The sequence below is a fragment of the Micromys minutus genome (genome assembly GCF_963924665.1).
Source record: "Micromys minutus genome assembly, chromosome: 33".
In the NCBI taxonomy this organism is placed as follows: Eukaryota; Metazoa; Chordata; class Mammalia; order Rodentia; family Muridae; genus Micromys; species Micromys minutus.
The window spans coordinates 1,340,459-1,360,506 of NC_137968.1; the positions used below are offsets into that span (position 1 = coordinate 1,340,459).

Here is a 20,048-nt window from a genome sequence, read left to right on the forward strand (position 1 = left end):
AGGCAGCACAATTATGGGCAGCTGCCTACACTTCCTGCTGTTAGAATCTACCTCCTACCCGTAACCCAAGCCGTTACTTACTGTTTATTTAGGCTGCTCTTAGCTCCAATTAGACAGCTGGCCCTTTGGGCCAGGGTCTCTGAGCCCCTACCCCATGGCTCTCCTAGCTTCTCTCATGGTGGCTCCCTCACGTTTTTTACCCTTTCACTGTGGTTTTTTTCTCTTTCTTATTTACCTTTCTATCCACTTATTAGGTTTCTTGGGCTTGAAACCACAAGGAAGGAGCAGGAAGAGAAAAAAAGCCTGCTGTGTGTGTCTTTTATCCAGGAACATAAATGATCTAAGGCGGGAAGAAACTCCACACCAGGATTTATTTAAAAAAAAATATATATATGTTTACTACAATCTTGTTTCTCTAAGGTGTTTATTTAGAAACCTCTCACACTGGATGTGGTGGTGTAGGACTTTAATCTCAACACAAGAGGTAGGAAGAGACCTATGAGTTTGAGGTGAGTTCCAGGCCAACCACAGTGAGACCCTGTCTAAAATAAATGGTGCGTGTATTGTGTGTATGTGTTTTGTGTGTGTGTGTTTTGTGTGTGTGTGTGTGTATGTGTGTGTGTATGTATGTGTGTGTATTGTATGTGTGCATGTGTATGTGTGTGTATGTGTGTGTGTGTTGTGTGTGTGTATGTGGCACTAGGCATGCAAGTAGTGCACAGACAAACATGCAGAAAAACACACACATAAAAACAAATCTCGAGGGCTGGAGAGATGGTTCAGTGGTTAGAGCACTGACTGCTCTTCCAGAGGTCCTGAGTTCAAATCCCAGCCACCACATGGTGGCTCACAACCATCAGTAATGAGATCTGATGCCCTCTTCTGGTGTGTCTGAAGACAGCTACAGTGTACTTGCATATAATAAATAAATCTTAAAAACAAATCTTGAAAAAATTCATATTGAGACCCTTCATAAATTATGCTTATGTGAAATTACGGCCCCTCCCCCAATCCCAAATAGACATTGTGTTAGCTTTCTTTCTATTGCTGCGATAAACCACCAACCAAGAGCAACAGGGTGTCAGTCCACTGAGGGAAGCTACGACAGGCACCTGGAGGCAGGAACTGAAGCAGAAACCCTGATCACACATTTCTCCATGGATTGCTTTTGTTTGTTTGTTTGTTTTTATTTTTCAAGATCGGGTTTCTCGGTGTATCCTTGGCTGTCCTGGATCTCGCTCCGTAAAGATCCACCTGCCTCTGCCTCCCAAGTGCTGGGACTAAGAGGTGTGTGTTGCTGGGCCAGCTCAGCTTGCTTTCTAAATACAGCTCAAGTGTATGGAACGGGTAAAATGGGCCCCAGCAGAGAGCCTCCGCAGAGATGGAATGGACGCTGGCACGCTGTACAGTTACAAATGTGTGATCCAACAGTTACCTCCTGAGCTCTTCGACACCATTGCCTTCATTCTTGGGGTTGCTCGTGTGAGTCCCCACACGAACTAGACACCTTAGCCCAATGCTTCTTCTGAATGCGGTTCCCTCCAGTCTACATTGGAGCCTCAGGCACAAAAGGCTCCAACGGTTCATCTCAGCTACTTACCTTTACCGCCTTGCCCCGCACACGAGGTACCCGAGAGGCAAATCATTGTTCCAACCGTGCATACCAGGACACTGGGCTTCCGTATGATTTGCTGGGGGCCGTGTTTGTTTGTTTCGGTTGTTGTTATTGTTTTTCGGACCTAAAGAGCATCCCATAAAGTAGAACAGCTCATTTGACCCTTTTGTCCTGCCCTTATCCTTGCGCCACCTACAGATTTCCTCTTCCTAAGAATCCCCATAGAACTCCCTGGGGGGGAAACACCCGCTTCAGTTGGCACAGACTGAATAATGCAGATCATTATTAAATCAGAGTCTCCTCAGAACTGGAAGGATTTCCAAATAGCTATTGTTTTCCTGGTAAATTACTGGACCCCGTGGGTATTTTGGGATACACACACATTTGAAATATAAATTTCCTTAACTTGTAACTCAACTTTTCCAGCTCCTCGGAGATTTTTGCTGTCTTCTATAGGATCCAAGACCAAACATTTCCTGAAGACTTTGTTCTGTTTTCTGACCTCCACCTTCTTTCTCCCAAAGCCTGAAGGAGAAATTTATGACCAGTGCAAGAAATCAGTAACATCCTGTGGCCCAAGGTTCAGGTAAAGAACTCAGGGTTGTGAGGCCCTGATTAGTTCTTGGCAGTAAGGCCAGAATGCGTTAACCCTTTGTTTTATGGGTTTTTATTGTTGCTTGGTTGGTTGTTTTTGACTGCCTCTCTATGTCGCCCTAGCTGGTCTGGAACTCACCATGTAGGTCAGACTGTCCTCAAACTCAGAGACCCCTTTATTCCTGGGTGCTGGGACTAAGGGTGTGCACCATAACCAATGGTCATTTTATTTATTCTGTTTTATTAGCTGTCTTCAGACACACCAGAAGAGGGCGTCAGATCCCATTACAGATGGCTGTGAGCCACCATGTGGTTGCTGGGAATTGAACTCAGGACCTCTGGAAGAGCAGTCAATGCTCTAACCACTGAGCCATCTCTCTAGCCCCATAGCTGAGATTTAAATTACCCACTCCTGGAGCTCTTTGTAGGAATAGGTCTTACCTGACATTTGTCTGTATTCTAGGATTTGAAACCAGTTAGTTCTGATTTTCTCTGATGGTTTGTTAAAACCCGGATGGGGGTGTGTTGGCTTAGCAATTGAGTGATAGAATTTGTTTTTTTGTTTGTTTGTTTTAAATTTGATTGGTTTATCCGAATGTACACCTGCACGCCAGAAGAGGGCAGCAGATCCCGTTACAGATGGTTATGAGTTGCCATGTGGTTGCTGGGGACTGAACTCAGGACCTCTGGAAGAGCAGCTCTTAACCCCTGAGCCATCCCTCCAGCTCCAGAATTAGGGTTTTATTAGATGCCTGGCCATCTGAAGAGTCCTGTCATCCCAAATTGGTAATCCCGGAGCCTGGGTGTCAGCTCGCTTCCCTGGTACCGATCAAGCCTGTTTTCTTTGTCTCTTCTAGAATGGCCGCTCTCTCGGATAATGTTTCAAAGTTACAGAATTCTTGCGGATAATTTCTCCAGTCTTGTCTGTACTAGACGTTGTTCTTTCAGGGGGAGGAATCGCACCTCCTCATCTTGGCATCTTAATGGCCTTTCCCATCCCAGGGGCTGGTCCAGAGCCAGTGGATGCTCCTAATATGAACTGGCGCTGGTGGGGCGGTCCTAGACAGCCAAGACAACTTCTGGCCCTGCCAACAGTCATTTCAAGTCTCACCAACTTCTTTCTTCATCATGGTGCTCCAAGGATGCCTTCAGGAGAAAAAAAAAATGATCCTCAATTCAAGTTATGACTCCAGCTGTATCTCCTGTTACCAGGAAACCCTCACCCCAGGCCGACAAGCCCCCTAAAGCTTTCAGTTACCTCTGCAGACCTATCCATCCACCGGGGCTGGAGATGCACCGGGAGGGTGAGGTTGGCAACGGGCAGGGAGAGCTGCCGGGGTCCCGAGCTGGGGGCGCTGCCTGCAGCGTGGGGCAGCTCTGGTTGCTGCCTCTCCCCGCCTTCCCCATCCCCAAGGAGGACACCCCTCCTTCCGCCCGCCCGCTTCCAGCCCTCGCGCGCGCGGTTCCGCCTCCTCGCGCCGCCCTCGCAGGGAGCCTCGCCGGCGAGCGCGGAGAGCGCCCTGGGATGGGACTTGGAGGCGGCGGCTTAGGACACGGCGTAGGCGCGGGATCCTCGGTCGCGCGCCCAGGGAGCTCTGCGGTCCTCTGCGGGGCGAGGCGGCGGACCACGGAGACGGACCCTCCCGGCTACGCCCCTGCCTCACTTCCTCGGTGCTGCAGGTGAGCGCGGCGCGCTGACCCGGGCGCAGACAGACGACCCCACCGACCCACAGATGCGCAATCTGTCCCGCTCCGGGGGAGCCGCTGTGTCCACGGGAGAGTGGGAGAGGAAGGCGGCGTGGCCGAGTGTCCTCAGCTGGGAGAAGTCCCGCCACGCCGAGCCAGGCGCGGGACACACGGCCCGGCAGTCGTCCACGGGTGCCCCGCGGGGGCGCTGTGCCGCGCTGCTGGGACACTCAGTCCCGCTCCACACTGACCAGGGAATGGGGACTTGTTGAGTGGGTTTCCAGTGACAGTCTATCTACCAGGTAGAAAATAACTTGGTTACCCCCTATAGACCAGGGTCGTCTAGATTTCCTTTGCCTCCTCTGTCTGGCTCAGGCTTCCTTGTATTTCGTGTTGCTAGAAGACTGGAGGACATTTTGGGGAGAGGGCAGAGCAGTATGGGGACAATCTCTTGTAAGGTCTCCAGGAGTAGGTGTTCTGGAGATACTCTACAGTAACAACTGTGGAGCGCTCACAGTGCATGTACAAAGAGGGCAGTTCCCATCAGCCTTTGAGGGTTGGACAATGAAGCTGAAAGGTTAAAGGGCAGAGGCATGGGAATCAGTAAGGCCTCGTTCAAACCACAGCTACTAAGTTTTACAGGTTGGAGTAAACTTGAGAGTTTCAGGGTTCTCGTCCACCTAGAGGGAATTTTAATGCCTACGGGGTTAAATGCGATTTGACGGGAGCACAGAGAATAGTTCTAGAAGTCTCTTACGGCTTGTGGGCTCTGCCACCCACCTTTCCAGAACAGGAAGGAATCTGTGTGAACATTGAATTCACACCCCACTCCTAATTCTAGGGCAAAGCCTTTTGAGGGTTGCTCTGAGATGGCAGATAACTTATATGTGTTAATGGAGTTTATTCTGGCACATTCTTCCTGCCTTCTTTCAAAGTGATAATTTCACAAAGCCAGTCGAGATACCAAGGTGAGTTCGTGGCGTGGAAGGCTTCCTCTAAGCCTCTGGAGTTTTTTTTCTCTCAGAAACTCCACCGGAGGAGGTGGAGGCTGCAAGTTTTCATCTCCTGTCTCACTTCTTTTTCTGCTTTTATTCCACTTGGTAGAATTCAGCTTCAGACCCCCACATCACCAGCCAGATATTTTCTATAAACCCAGGCTTCGGAGGGCCTGATTTCCAGGGTCCAGACCCCGGAGGTCAGGAGACACGGGGCCTGAAGTTCATTGCTGAGGGTATCAGTTAATTGAACTGTGAGACACCCTTGGACAACTGGCAGATCAAACTCCTATTAGACAAGGCCATTCGCGTCTGACAGGAAAAGGCTAGGCGAAAGCCGGACATGGTGGTGCATGTCTATAATGCCGGCACTTGAATCCTGGCACCAGAAACAGGAGGATGAAAAGTTCGAGGTCATCCTTGATTATATAGTAACTTTAAAACAAACCTGAACTACATGGGACCCTTTCTCAAAAAACTAAAAGAGGGAGGAAAAAAAGACAATTGGGATGAGGCTCAAGATTTTAGGAAGATGAACCACTGGAGAGTTTGCCTAGAAGCAGTTCTTACTGGTAACTAAGAGAAGGCACAGAGATAAGGGGGTGGGAAGGAGAGAGAGAGGGAGAGAAAGCCTGGTCTTAGTGGAAGCTGCGTGAGTGAGGGGTGACCAAGGGGATGCTGGGATTGGTAGGGCCGACTGGAGAGGTAACACCAGCCAGGCCAGCAAGGGCCTTTCCTGGAGTTTTCTTCCGGCATTTGCTTGCTGGTTCTATCCCATGAGCAGCCTCCTGTCCTGGGAGTCTCTGGGGGAAGCTAAGCGGGATTCCCTTCTCTGTCTAACGTGAACGTGGGGATGATGCGCAGGGCTCTGGGGATGGCTGGTACGCCAGAGAGTGGTGTGCATGGTGTTGCTAGGAAACAGTGCCGGATGCTCTTTCAAGAGCTCCCAGAGCTCCAGCCCATTAGGTCACCTTTAAGTTCTGTAGTAGAATTCAGCCGCCAGTCACCACAGCATGAAGGCGGCTTAGTTGGCAGGGCTGGGCTAAATTTCAGAGCCCTTGGACATCGTTGGTAGTGACAATGACCTGGACATATGAGGGAAAGCAAGAGAAGAGTTCAAAGCACGATGCTTGACATCTGAAGAACCAGACTTCCAGTCCTATCTCCTCATACCTGTAGGGACTTTAAAAAAAAAGTGTGCTCCGTGCCTCAGTTTCCTCCAATCAGGCGTAGGATTGTTGGGGAAACTGAGCTCACTTGCACTTGCCAAATGCTTAATGTCTGGCTCTGAGCAGAGGCTTGGTACTTACTGTCTATCCTTATGACCCTGGCTTTGGTGAGATCTGTCAAAGGTCAAGTGACAGGTTCTGAGATCCAAGTGGAGGTCATGGGACTCCACCCCGTACTCTAGGTTTCAAACTCACTTGGTTGAAACAGAAAATTTCACAAAATAGCTGCCCGTAAAAAAAAAAAAAAAAAACAGCGACTGAGCGGGCTCGATGTTCCGGGAGCGCTGACAGGGAAGCCACCGTCTACCCATGGATGTGCCCAGTGAGAGGTCAGACGCTGAAATGGGTCTTTCTGTTGGCTCTAGGAGAAATGTGACGCCTCATGTTTTCTCAGTTCTAAAACTGATTGTTTTTTTGTTTGTTTGTTTGTTTTTGGCCCTGGTCCCTTCTTCCATCTCAAAACCAGGACCAGCATCTTCTAACTTCTCTGTCCTGTTTCCCATTCTCCCTGTCTCTGTATCTCTCTCCTCCCTAACCGGTCTATTTCCCTCCCTTCCTCTCCCCGTCTGCCCTACCTTCTCATTGCCTTTCACCTGTTACTGTCTCTCAGATTCTTATACTTACATTGGGCCCATGAGGAAATGACTCATTCGACTCTACCATCTTGGAACGTGACTCAACCAGACCAGCTGAGTTCCTTTTTGAGCCCTTGGTTGTTCTCAAACTCAGGCCAGAAGTAGCTACTCCTGTTCCTTTTGTATTTTCTCAATTTCTTGGACCAACCACAACTTTTTTTTTTTTTTTTAAGATTTGATTGTTTATTTTATTCATATGAGTACACTGTAGCTGTTTTCAGACACACCAGAAAAGGGCGTCGGATCCCATTACAGATGGTTGTGAGCCGCCATGTGGTTGCTGGGAATTGAACTCAGGACCTTTGGAAGAACAGTCTGTGCTCTTAACCCCTGAGCCATCTCTCCAGGCCCCCAACCACAACTTTTTATTCTGGGCCCTTAACAGACTGTTCCCCCAACAACAGAATTAGGTGATTTTTTTTTCCAGTCTAGAAATTTTTAATATGCAGCCCTCCATTTCCAGTGAATCCATTTGCATCAGTTTCTCATGTAACAAGGCATTGCAAATTTAATTGCTCAGACCAACACAAATGCACTAGCTTATTTCGGTAGAGGTCTGAATTCTGAATGATTCTCATTGGGTAAAATCCATTGTCCTCAGGACTGGTGCCTTCAACTTCCAGAGGCTTCCTGCATCCTTGACCGGAATGTTCCATGAACGTCACGATGCCACCTGCTGGGCTCTCTCTTCTGTTTCTGTTGAGGACCCTTGTGATTATGCTTGGGTTCCTTGCCTAGTCCAGGGTCATCTCACCATTTTTGCTTTATTTTTTTTTTTTTTACATTTATTTATTGTCATGTATGTGAATGTTTCTTATGCCTGGCATCCTCACTGGCCAGAAGAGGGCATCAGATCCTCTGGACCTGGGGTAACAGTGACTACGAACTTCTGTGTGGGTGCTGGGAACTGAGTCTAGATCAGCAAGACCTGGTGATTATTAAAGCCCTTTATTATTATTATTTCTTCCTTCCTTTCTTTTTTTTTTTTTTTTTTTTTTTGAAGTAGAGGTATTACTGTGTAGCTCAGGCTGGCTTTGAGCTCATGATCCTTTTTTTTTTTTTTTTTAAAAAAAAGATTTATTTATGAGTACACTGTCGCTGTCTTCAGACACACCAGAAAAGGGCATCGAATTCCATTACAGATGGTTGTGAGCCACCATGTGGTTGCTGGGAATTGAACTCAGGACCCTTGGAACAGCAGCCAGTGCTCTTAACTGCTGAGCCATCTCTCCAGCCCTGAGCTCATGATCCTAATGCAGCTTTCTGAGTTGCAGACATTACTGCAGAGTGCTTCACCATATCCGGTATCTCTCTCTTTTTAAAATTAATTTGTTTTATGCATGTGAGTATACTGGAACTCATCTTCAGACTGTAACTGTCTTCAGAGGGCATCGGATTCCATTACAGATGGTTGTGGGCCACCATGAGGTTGCTGGGAATTGAACTCAGGACCCTTGGAACAGCAGCCAGTGCTCTTAATTGCTGAGCCAGCTCTCTAATATTTCTGTTTTTTAAAAGTTTTTTTTTTTTTTTCTTTTAAAGGTCATTTGATTAGCGGTCTTAATTCTTGTTCTTAATTTTGTTTAGGACAGGGACACGTTTAGAACACTATTATTCTCCCTCACAGGGCTTGAGAGGATGCTCTGGGAGGTGGCAACGGTACAGCCTTGTTTACTAACCATTCCTCTCTAGGAGATACAGGATGGTGAGCGGGTCCTGGGAAGCAGTCCTTATACGCTTCAATTCTGGCTGGCCCATAGCAGGATTTGAGAACCGAGCCTTGCTTAGCACTAAGTGCTTATCTGGGTTGTAGCTCCATAGGAGAATGCTCGCCTAGCATGTACAAGGACCAGGTTTTAGTTCCCAGCATGCACTTATTTCTCGGGGCACTAGGGATTGAACTCTGAACCTTACAACATGCTAGGCAAGTGCTTTTGAAACTGAAAGACAGGTAACTGAGTCCAGACACTCAGGGAACAATGTAACTACCTGCCGGCTCCGTATCTCTGAAGCTCCTCACTGAGTCCGAGTGGATCACTACCTATCTTCTGAGGTACCACTGTCGACAAAGATTAATTTCTAGAATTAAACTTTTTGTGATGTTAACATATGGAGAAGTGCACAGGTCAAGGAAGCTGCTGGGTGTGGACAAGGGTCTGAACCACAATCAGCAGAATGATCCCAGCACCCAGAATTCCTGTTAATACCCATCTCTGTGTGCTAATCCTCTCATGTAGCCACACTACTGACTGGAGTGCAGATTAGTATTTTATCTTATTCATTATTATATTGATGGTTTATCATGTATACCATGTATCATGTTGTAGACAAAGCAGTGATTCGTTCCCACTGCCACACTACTCAGCTATTAGGACCTGCTAAAATAGTTTCCAGTCACACTTTGTTTCTAAAGTGTAGCGATCGCCTATCTCACCAGCAAGGAAGATGCACCACACAGGATCCTTCTACAGGCGTTTATTGCGGGTTTGATTGCAGAGCCCAGAAACCAACCCTCCTTATATATGCTTAGGAGGACTGTGTCGCCACCTGATTGGTGCATTCTGTGTGCCCTAATTAGCATACTTGGAGTCAGCATGAGTCAGCAAAACAGGCATATGTGCATGCGCACTTAGGTTGTTTATCTCAAAACTGGCCACCCTCCCTTCCGGCTGGGCGCCATCTTGTAATGGCGAATGCGGTGGCTTCCCACACTAAAGGGTGACACCTACCCAGTACCTCAGTTGTCTTATCCAGTCAGACCTAAATGGAGACACTGTATGGTGTCTGCAATGGAGGGTTGATGCTGCAGGGAGGAGAGGGAGAGAGAGAGAATATAAGAGTGTATATGAGAGTATGAGTGTGGGTACCCAATAGCAGAAACCCTGGAGCTGGAGTTACGGGAGCTGCCAAAAATAAGTTCTGGGAACTAAACTTCAGTCTTGGAAAAGCATCAAGTGCTCTTAACTCCCGGACTAAGGATGATTTAAAAAAGAACAACGCAGCGCATAGCTAGGTGGTTTAGAGTATGGATGTATGCTTTCAGAACACTAACTGGAAACCTGTAGGGATGCCGGCCCCTAGTCCGCTCTGCCACAGGGCACGGCCACTTGGGGAGGTGGGAAGTGGGGAGTTTGACCCAGCCTATTCCACACCTCACCAGGGCATCTGGGGGCTGTAGAAAAGCCCAGGACACAAATCGGAGGGTGGGAAAGGACAGTCTGAGGCATGGGAAAACCAGAGCTGGTTTGGGGGTCCATTGGCCTGCGGACGAGGGCAGAGCATCTGTTTGTCATGCACTTGGACATCCAGGGGCCATGGCGGGTGGGAGGGAAAGAGAGTTTCCGTGGTGATTGTGCTTGGCTTGATAGCTAGCAGGCTTGGTAGTGGTTGTGGCTGGGAGCGCAGAGAGGCCTTATGGCAGGTCTATAGGCCTTCTCCAAGGCTCCCCACAGAGGATGTGGATGAAAAGAGAGTCTGTGGTTCTAAACCATTTGTTGCCATGGTGGAAAGTGGATGTGTAAAACCACACCCCACATTTCGGGGTGGGGGGGCTGAGATTAAATACCTTTTGCAGGGAGGAGTGTCTGGAAAGGAAAGCTTATTGGCTAAGCCCTCAAGACCTCTAGATACCTCATTAGCATGAAGATCTTTGTTTTGAGCCTATGTAACAACAAGTCAGGTCTCTTTTCCTATTGTCTTGGTCTGAGATGTTAAGGATATGAAAGGGCTTGGGGGCATTGCTCTTCCATGATTGATGGCCACTAATCTATGGGGGACTGTGACTAGTGATGGGCCTGGTGCCTGGGAGCAGGTGACACACCTATTGTCCCTTCAGAGTCTCTGGGACTTAACCGAGGTCCAAAGGTCCTTAACCAAGGAGCAGGCTATCTGTCACCGTGCACTCCCTTACAGTGACTGTCCACATGGTTTGTAAATTAGGACTGCTGGCCTGGGATAAAATTTCTAGTGACATAGAATACATGGATTAGAAATTGGCAGTGTCCCAAGCAACCTAGAAGTGAGCATGCTAGGGACCTCAGAGGCATCTTTAGTGTTAATACATCATCTGTGTCAGAAAGGCAAGTAACACTCAAAAACATCTTTTTTTTTTTTTTTTTTTTTTAATGTATATGAGCACACTATAGCTGTTTTCAGACACATCAGAAGAGGACATCAGATCTCATTACAGATGGTTGTGAGCCATCATGTGGTTGCTGGGAATTGAACTCAGGACCTCTGGAAGAGCAGTCAGTGCTCTTCACCACCGAGCCATCTCTCCAGGACATCATTTTATGAAAACAAAACCAGAACTTTGATTTATACAAGCTTTTCACCAAAAAGCATTATTATTATTTTTTTAATTCATATACAGTTTTACAATTTAAGACATCTTTAGTATGGATCCGTGGCACATTTTGATAGTTCATCTTTAGTCCTTTAAAAATGCATGTTTAATGTTTACATTGGTCAAGAAATTGCATGTGATGGGCTAAAGAGGTGGCTTGGTGGTTATGAGCACATGTACCCATACATGCATGAAGGCAAAACACTCACACATACAAAATACAATAAATAAGTCTATGTTTTTTTAAAAAAGATTTATTTATTTTTATGAGTACACTGTAGCTGTCTTCAGACACACCAGAAGAGGGCGTCAGATCCCATTACAGATGGTTGTGAGCCACCATGTGGTTGCTGGGAATTGAACTCAAGAAGAGCAGTCAGTGCTCTTAACCCCTGAGCCATCTCTCCAGCTGAAGCCTTATGTTTTTAAACATTATTTCAAACAGAAACTGCACGTGAGGGTCCTGCCATTAGAGTTGAGAACCTTCTATTACAGTTGCCTTCATTTGAGCAAATGTAGTCATTAAAGACAGGGGCTTGAGCTACCAGTTTGCTTTGGCCTTTATCGATCTTCTTTCGAATAGGCATTTGTCCAAAACATCAATCCTATACAAACTTATTTACAGAATTTGGAACCAGCATGTGGGAGACACAGGGGACAGGGTGTCATCACGAAGAGTAGCCCGTGCCTAGACAGGAAGAGGTTTGAGGTAGCAAGAAGAATAGGGACACAGGTAACAAGTCCATCTGTGATGTGTGGAAGCCAACCCTTGTGAAAACCAGAGGATTTTTACTGCCTGAGTGACCCACAAGTCAAACATGGAGGGCTGAATATCCTCTTGATTAATACAGAGCGTAGGCACTGGAGGACATGGGCCCAGCATAGGCAAGGTCGCCCTTTGCAAAACAATCTGGGTGCTTCCGGCTCTACTTGGAAGCCTTGGGTAAATGTGGGGACATCCATATTGTAGAGATGGCCAGTGGTCAGTCATGGAGGGTCTTGAGGGTAATATTTGTTCAGTGAGGCCATCGGCAGACCTTAAACAGATGAAGAAGCCACAGAGAGGGCGTTTCAGCAGTGCCCCAGAGAGTCTGGGTGTGAAAGGCCTAGACTGCAAAACTGGCGCAGCCATGGAAGCAGCTGGGAGAGAAGAAAGTGAAGTTTGCGCATTTCTGACTACGGCCAGGATGCAGAGGGCAGATGGAAACTGGCTTGCATTTACTGGTCTAGGTGTAGACAGCTAAGCCAAGGGGTAGCCTTGACCACCGACGGACTTGAGGAAGAGAAGATGAGCTCCTGCCTACACAAGCTGGTCTGGCAGCAGATCCTCACCTCTGGTTGGAAGTCACAGCCCTGTCAGGTCAACCCGGTAATAACCAGGGTGTAAAATTTTGAATTGTCCGTGGGTACCTTTATGTTCTAGCATATACTGGCTGGTCGTGCAAGAGATGGCGATTCTGATAACAGGTGGAAGGAAGACAGGAGAGCCCACCTCTGAGATTTATTCTCAGCATGGCCCGGTTATCTGTAAATGCTCAGAGTCACATATTGATATATGCTGACAGAGGTCTGTGAGGGACACAGTTGCCTACCCGATGTCCTGAGAGGTGGCAGGGGGAGAATCTTCATGGTTTTACCAGTTAACCAGCTCTGAGGCCTTGGAAGGTCTCCATCTATAAACCTTAGGGTTCTGTCCTCAGAAGTAAGAGCTTGTCTGCTTTGGTTGGGATCAAATGAGATGACAGTTTGCAGAATACCGGATTTCCTTCACTCAGCCAACATTAATGCCCTTCCCACTTTTTCCCTTAATTACATTTAAATTTTTATCGGATGAATTTGTGTGTATATGTGTCCATGAGCACACATGGAAGTTGGTTCCCTGCTACCAAGTGGGATAGAACTCAGACGGCCATGTTTGATAGCAAGAGCGTTCACCCACTGAGCCATCTCCCAGCCTGCCATTTCCTTTTCTTATGTGAATGGGGCTATAGACTTTTCTAGAAGAGCAGGGTACTATGGGCCTGCAGTCTTGTTTAGGAAGAGACACCGCTTCCATGTCCTGCCTCTTACTGATGGTTAATTAAAGACCAGAGAGTTATGACTCACAAGTGAGGTCTCTCAAGATCCATAGCTCCTTGTTCCTGACTGTGGAGGGACCCTACTTGCCCGATGAGTCAGATAGTGATGCTTAGAAGGCCCCCAGCTGTTAGAGCACCCCTTTTTCTCTGTCCCAGTCTCTTGGTAAAGCTGCATAAAAGAACTCATTGTCTCACGGAAAGGAGACAAATGGCCAGAACAAAAGTCAAAGCGCCTGTGGTATTATTTCCAAACATTCTTTCTGTCCCCCCTCCCCCCTTGCTTCACTGTTTCTCACAGAAAAGCTCTCAGTTGCTCAGAGCTGAAAGGACTGTGCTGAAAAGCCGGCTCATTTTTCTCTTAGGGATGTTACATCTTCTTCAGACGCCAAACCAAGAGAGCACCGTTGACTTGAGGACATGCATCGACTTGCTATTATGTGAAAAGCCCATATTGTCCGATTATAATAAGTATATTACATAACATCGCCATTACTATGCATATAGAATCTTTCTTATTTTAGTTAGCATGTATTGGTGACTACAGTAGTAGATTTCATTATGACTTTTCAGTCACATGCCCAATGCGTTTGGACCGTATTTGCCCCCATTACCCTTTCTTGTTCCCCTCCTGGTTTGACTCCTCCCCTTCCTCTTCCCAGCTCATATACTTTCATGTCTTTTAGCTTTAATTGGGGTTCACGTGGAGATGGGGAACAACTTTGTAGAGTCAATCTTTCTAACTGGATCTCTAGCCATGAGAAGCAAGTACTTTATCTCCTGATCTGTCTCACTGGCTTTCATGTCTGTGTGGTGCATGCTCCATCCCGCCCCAGTCTCTGTCTCTGTGCCTGCCTGTCTGCCTGTCTGCCTGTCTGCCTGTCTGTCTGCCTGTCTGCCTGCCTGTCTGCCTGTCTGCCTGTCTGCCTGTCTGCCTGTCTGCCTGTCTGTCTGCCTGCCTGTCTGCCTGTCTGCCTGTCTGCCTGTCTGCCTGTCTGCCTGTCTGCCTGTCTGCCTGTCTGCCTGTCTGCCTGTCTGTCTGCCTGCCTGTCTGCCTGTCTGCCTGCCTGCCTGCCTGCCTGTCTGCCTGCCCCCCCCCCACTCTGTGTGTGTGTGTGTGTGTGTGTGTGTGTTAAGGTTGGTTACAGGAGCAGGGGCAACTTCCAATGTCTACAGCACCGCAGAAAACGTCTCTCCTTCTCCTAACAACCATTAGCTACCTAGAAATCCTCCTTGGGGAGGGACATGGCCTGGGAGCTTGCCTCCCTGCATGGGGTGGGGAATATTAACAGGCCCACCCAACCTCATGCAGGTCTTGTATAGGTAATCAGAGCTGCTGAGAGCTCACCCAAGCTATGGCTAGGGCATGCCCAGAAGACAGTGTCCCACAATACTCCAACCCTTCCTCCCGCTTTTCTTCGATGCCATTCCTTTATTTTAAATAGCTTTTTTTTTTTTTTGAAGTTTAACTTACAATGGAGTTTGTTAATTTTAAAGGGTATGATTTGGTAAGTTTCAACAGATACATCGCCCCATCATAACCATAAGGTAAACAGCCTTCTAGCCTTCGTTTTGGCTTCTCCCTGGCTGGCTCCCTTTTCTTACTCACAAGCCCATTGGTTTTCTTCCTGCTCTTGTTGTATAGTTTTTGCCCTTTATTAACATTCCTCTAGTCAGAGAATTCAGAGCGTAGTCCTTTTGTGTCCGGGTTGCTTTACTTGGTGTGGTTCTGGGGTTCAGATGGCAGAGCGTTCCTAATTGCTCAGTAGGACTCCGGTGTATTCTGATCTGTTCCCCACTCATAAGCTGATGGTCATTGGGTTGTTTTCCATGTTCAGCATTGGAAAGAAAGCACAGCCCCTGTAAGCATCTGAGAAAGAGTTAAGGTGTGTATGGATGCTTGTGTCTTCTGAGTAAGTGCGTAGGGTCAGGGCTCAGAGAGGGCAATGCTTTCGATTTTCCTGGGGTTGAACGGTTTCCCAGGGTGTGGCGTTTTGGCGCTAAAAGCATGGATGAATAGAGACATTAAGTTACCTGGTGTGGTGTTATTTAGGTATAACTTCACAGGAAGCTGACAACTGTGCTCCAAAATGACACACTACTTGACATGCTTAACAGCAAATCATGAGGGTTCCAAGGTCCTTGCATCCTTTCAAGGTGGCAGGCATTGTGTTGTGGTGGCTGCCCCAGCAGGTGTGTTGAGGTGAGGTGCGTTGTGGTACCTTTGTCTGTATATTTCCTTAATAATTAACATTTAAACGTCTTTCTGTTGCCTGCTGCCTCTCAACTCCTTCTCCAGCTCCATGTCTGCCTGGACACTACAGTGTTTCCCACCATGGTATAATGGACGGAACCTCTGAAACTGTAAGCCAGCCCCAGTGAAATGTTTTCCTTAATAAGAGTTGCCTTGGTCATGGTGCCTTCCCACAGCAATAGAAACCCAAACTAAAGCATTCTTCAAACCTTTGCATATTTTCAAGTGCTCATTCTTTTTTTTATTATTGAAAAGGGTATACATTTTTATATTAACTACACAAATAATTAATTATATATATTTATAAATATCTCCTACCATTTTATGGCTTACCGTGCCATTTCCTTTTGAAATAAGAAAAATTTAAATACTTTCAGATACTTATATGTAGTTAAAAAACCTTGAATTGGGGGCTAATGAGATGCGAAAAGTTGTCCATTGCCAATCCTGACAACCTAAGTTTGATTCCTGGAATCCACATGGTAGAAGGAAAGAACCAAGTTTTTAAGTTGTCCTCTGAGTTTCCTGTGCATACTGTAGCATACATGTATCATATATATGTATACAAATATATAAAATAAATAAATGCTAAAAGCTTTTAAAAATTATGAGCTTCAGCATTGTTTTGTATGTAAACACACTATCTGGCTTCATGCTAATGAAACGGTTCACCATGACCACATTAGGGTATAGTCTCTGCTAATTGTGTGCAGAATAATAAAAATAACAAAGTGAGCTGGCAAGATAGCTCAGGGGGTAAAGATCCTTGTCCCTGAATCTGACACCTGAGTTCAATTCCTAGAATTCACATAGTGGAAGGAAAGAACTGACTACCACAAGTTGTCCTCTGACCTACATGTGCACACTGTGGAGTGTGCATGACCCCACCCCCAATAAATAAATAAAGGGAAAAAAGTGTAACAAAAATAGCATACTAGGGATTTGCATTTCCTTAAATATAATAATGTATTGTTTTAAAATTATAGTATAATCACATCAGTCCCCCTCCCTTTTCTCTCCCCAGTCTCTTCCAGGCACCCCCTTGGCTCTCTCTCAAATTCATGGTCCTTTGTCTTTCATTGGCGTACGACCCCGCTCAGTGTGTATAATGTTACCTGTATGATGTGGGGGCTGACCACTTGTTATTGGAAAGCATGTGATCACGGAAGGGGCTCGTCCCTGAAGAAGACCACCTCTCGCTCTCCACATTTCCCAGTTGTCCGCATTCTTGGTAGAGGCCTTAGGCCCTGTGAACTTTCCCCCCTCATGAGTTATCCATGGGTGGTGACGGTGCTCAGGTCTTGTTTAGGAGCTGTGATGAGTTTTCACGGGTCTTGCATCTCTAGCATTTCTAGGGCTCACACCCTCACTGCAACCCTCCTGCTCCTCTGGCTTTCACCGTCTTTCCAGCGCCTTCTCCACAGTGACTCCCGAACCTCCCACGCAAAAATGTATCGCAAGCGCATCAGTGGGGACTGGGCACAGCACCATCTCTCCATCTCTTAGTTGTGATGTTCCATAATGGTTCTTTTGCAAAGAAACGTTTCTTTTTGTTCTTGTTCTTGTTGCTGTTTTGTTTGTTTTTGAAACGGGTCTCCTTTGTGTAAACCCAGATCTGTAGACCAGGCTGGCCTCAAGCAAACAGAGATCCACCTCTCTCTGCTCCTGAGTGTTAGGATTCAAGGCGTTTGACACCACCCGGGGGCTAAGAAGTTTCTTTGGTAAGGGGTATGAACTGTCCTTAACTGTAAGGATAAATATTTAGAGTATGGGTAGAAATTGTACTGGTTTAGTAAAGTTGGGTTTAACCCGTTTTTAGATCAGAGCCTGGTATAGTGGTGAGCATTTGAGTCACAATACTGGGGAGACAGAGGCAGGAGGACATCCTTGTGAGGTGGAGGCCAGCCAGAGTCAGACAGTGGAGCCCTATTTCAACAAATTACAAAAATCATAGATGAACATGTATACATCTTTGGCTCCAGTGCAGAAGGATACGGATAACAACAGATACGGCTGGACGGATGGCTCAGTGGGAGGTGCTTGTCCCCCGGTTCGTGATATATTTATGTATGAACTAAGCAGATTGAACTGGACCATAGTCTACTACAGAAACCAGTCAGACTCAGAAAGATACAATTCAGCAACTCGCTGACAGTGATGGTGGCTCACTGTCTGTGTCACAGTGACTCACAGTGATGGTGTCACACCATCTGTCACAGTGACTCACAGTGAGGAGTCACACCATCTGTGTCATAGTGACTCACAGTGATGGAGTCAAACCATCTGTCATAGTGACTCACAGTGATGGAGTCACAACATCTATGACATAGTAACTCACAGTGATGGAATCACACCATCTGTCACAGTGACTCACAGTGATGGAGTCACACCATCTGTGCCATAGTGACTCACAGTGAGGAGTCACACCATCTCTCATAGTGACTCACAGTGATGGAATCACACCATCCGTGTCATAGTGACTCACAATGATGAAGTCACACCATCTGTCACAGTGACTCACAGTGATGGAGTCACACCATCTGTGTCACAGTGACTCATAGTGATGGAGACACACCATCTGTCACAGTGACTCACAGTGATGGAGTCACACCATCTGTCACAGTGACTCACAGTGATGGAGTCACACCACCTGTGTCATAGTGACTCACAGTGAGGAGTCACACCATCCGTGTCACAGTGACTCACAGCGAGGAGTCACACCATCTGTCACAGTGACTCACAGTGATGGAGTCACACCATCTATGGCTTAGCAACTGTGTGATTAATATCCAGGCATTATGAAAACAACTAATAGATTTTAAGATTCAAAAAAGAGCCCAAGGCTGGAGAGATGGTCCAACTGTTTTAGAAAGTATTTAATTCCAATCCAGGGTTTCAACCCTGCTTTGACCATTTAGTTCACGGATAAAAGACGCTTACAACCTCTGCATTTACAAGGAGCCTAATCAGCATAAGCTGTGCAGATATCTGCCCTCTCTGCTATTAAAATCTGTTTCCTATGGCTAACCTTGAGTTATTACTTACAATGTTTCATCTGGGCTGCTGTAAATTCCAGTTGTCCAGCCCTCAGGGCCAGGCCTTCATAAACTCATCTAAACCATGTCGACTTCTCCTTGTGGTTCTTTTTTAACCCCCACCCGAGGCCTGGGAACCCTAAAACCTGCCTCTGCCTCTTCTGCCCAGCTATTAGATGTTAGCATCTCCGTTTACCAATCAGAAATAAGCTGGGGCAAACATCACTTGGGTCCACATGCAGACCTCAGGGGTTGTCTCCCTCAGGGGCAACCAGGTCTTGGGGACCTGCACTTGGCATTAAATACAGAGCAAGAGACCAAAGTCAACACTCACCAGAAAGGCGAGCTCCGACTGCTCTTCTGAGGACTGAGGCTCAGTTCTCAGCACCCACTTGATGACCCCCAACCTTCTGTAACTACAGTTCCACGGGATCTGCTGCCCCCTGCTGGGCTCATTCATGTACTGCACAGAGACATAAATGCAGGCAAAAACACCTACACGCATAAAATCATCATAAAAAAGAAAAAGAGAAGATAGTTCACGTTTTCTTCCTTTTTCTTTTCAGAAGGAATCTCAGAGTTAGTGGTATAAAAAGTCCAACTAGAGGATTCTAAACTATTTAAATAAGGGAAGATAGACAAGAGTTATGAATAAATTTAGGCAAATTACTTGTTTGAGTTACTGTTAGAATCCAATCACTCAGTGTTTTCAAAGCCTTTGGCCCAGTACCTGGCATAGAGAAAGATACCAAATAAATAAATAGTTGCCTATTTTTAATACAACTTTGATACTTAGTAAAAAGTTTCCGGAATTGGCAGGTTCCTCAGCTGGTCAGCTCCTAAGATCTGCTGAGCAGTGCTTGGTGTGTGTGTGTGTGTGTGTGTGTGTGTGTGTGTGTGTGTTTTAATTCCGGAAACTGGTATTTGCCTCACCCCTGCCCTCTTTCTGCCTGTATCAGTTTTAAACAGCCATGGCCTTGCAGAAAAGGACACCTGGGGAATCTACATTGTGTCAGTTTAGGTTTGTGCTTGATCAATGCTATATGTGACCCTGACAAGCTGGCTGGCTTCACCGAGCCTTTGGGAATGCAGGATGAATGCTAGCTTAATGAATGAATTCATCCACCTACAGCACTTAGATGTGACTGGCACAGGAACGGGCTGAGGACAGAGTTCTGGCTGCATTATGTTCCCTCTTAATGAATGAATACAGGCTTGCTGTGGTGTTACATGACAAGCTGAGGCAGGAGGATGATGAGTTCAAGATCTACCCGGATTACATAGCAACATAGAAAACAATGCTGGAGGCTGGGGCTGGAGGCTGGGGTTGGGGATTAGGGGCTGGAGGCTGGGGTTGGGGGCTGGAGGGTGGGCTTAGGAGCCCACAACTGGCACAGTCATTAAACCCATATCAGCTCCACATTGATTTCTAGGGGCATTAATGTCTATTAATTTGTGCAGTTTGCTATTGATAGCCAGAAAGACCATGATTATCTGAATTCTAGGATCTCTTTTCCTTTTTTATTTTTCAAATCTGAGATGTAGAATGTGCCTATGAGTAACAAATAGTAACTTGAATTGATTA

General features: G+C 46.6%; 1 protein-coding gene across 3 annotated transcripts in view; it reads left to right on the top strand.

The window, feature by feature from the left end:
* Positions 1–3,788: 3,788 nt before the first annotated feature.
* MATN2 (matrilin 2) overlaps positions 3,789–20,048 on the top strand; it is a 119,215-nt gene continuing 102,955 nt past the window's right edge. For all 3 annotated transcript variants that reach the window (XM_080909430.1, XM_080909431.1, XM_080909432.1), the window contains exon 1: positions 3,789–3,889. The gene's annotated coding sequence lies outside the window, so the exon portion shown is untranslated. The remainder of the gene's footprint in view (positions 3,890–20,048) is intronic.